The sequence below is a fragment of the Sinocyclocheilus anshuiensis genome, unplaced genomic scaffold, assembly GCF_001515605.1.
Source record: "Sinocyclocheilus anshuiensis isolate Anshui unplaced genomic scaffold, SAMN03320099.WGS_v1.1 scaffold101, whole genome shotgun sequence".
Classification (NCBI taxonomy): domain Eukaryota; kingdom Metazoa; phylum Chordata; class Actinopteri; order Cypriniformes; family Cyprinidae; genus Sinocyclocheilus; species Sinocyclocheilus anshuiensis.
In genome coordinates this window covers 1547373-1548742 of record NW_015540892.1, presented here as the reverse complement: position 1 = coordinate 1548742, position 1370 = coordinate 1547373, and positions in this window count along the sequence as shown.

Genomic DNA, 1370 nt, shown 5'->3' with positions numbered 1-1370 from the left:
ATTTTTTTTTTTTTTTTTTTTTTTAAAGTTGGTTTGAATGTGTAGCATCTGAATACATTAAAAAGTGTATTAACTTGTTTTAAAGTGCAGCATGAGTCTTTAATTCTGGAAAATCACAATATTTCTGAACATTCTTCATTTCTTTCTTTGCATGACTCTTTTCAACTACATGCCAGGGTTTGAGCCATCACAATAGCAAATATGGTAATCCATCTACATCTTCCTGCCTCCATTTGATCTGCCATAATGGTAAACATCATGTGACCGCAATAAAATGCAAATCCAATCTGAATGTACATGCCAGGGTTTGAGCCATCACAATAGCAAATATGGTAATCCCTCTACATCTTCCTGCCTCCATTTGATCTGCCATAATGGTAAACATCATGTGACTGCAATAAAATGCAAATCCAATCTGAATGTTTTTTTTTTTATTAACTATCAGTCTTATATTCTGGAAAATCACTGCGTTTTTGAACATGTTCTTCTGTTTCTCTCTTTCCATGCAAACATTCCATTCTACATTACTTGGTTTGAGCCATCACAATGGCAAAAATGGTAAGAAATGTCATGTGACAATGTCAAAAACCTGTATTAACTTGTGGTAAAGTGCGACATAAATCTTTTATTCTGAAAATCAATGTATTAACATGGCCTTCTGTTTCTTCCTGCCTCCATTTGATCTGCCATAATGGTAAACATCATGTGACCGCAATAAAATGCAAATCCAATCTGAATGTTTTTTTTTTATTAACTATCAGTCTTATATTCTGGAAAATCACTGCGTTTTTGAACATGTTCTTCTGTTTCTCTCTTTCCATGCAAACATTCCATTCTACATTACTTGGTTTGAGCCATCACAATGGCAAAAATGGTAAGAAATGTCATGTGACAATGTCAAAAACCTGTATTAACTTGTGGTAAAGTGTGACAAATCTTTTATTCTGAAAATCAATGTATTAACATGGCCTTCTGTTTCTTTCTTTGCATGACTCTTTCCAACTACATGCCACAATTTGAGCCATCACAATGGTGAATTGTTTTTTTTGTTGGCTTTTTGTTTTCCCTCTGTTCCTGCCTCCTGTTTCTGTATGCCCTTATTTGGTTATGTTTCTGTCCTCATTATAGTTCGTTATGTTCATTTGGTTTTCCCCTGTGTTTGATTGTTGATTGCTCCCAGGTGTGTCTTGTCAATTACCCCATGTACTTAAGTTCCTGTCTGCGTTACCTGAGTTTGTCCGGTATTGAATGTTGATGTTGTGTTTCCTGTGTGTCCCTGCCTGCCTTGGTTTACGCTGTCTTGGATGATTAAAGACATTTACTTTGAGTTTATCCCTCGTTTCGCCACAGAAGGCAACCGTGACAGATCA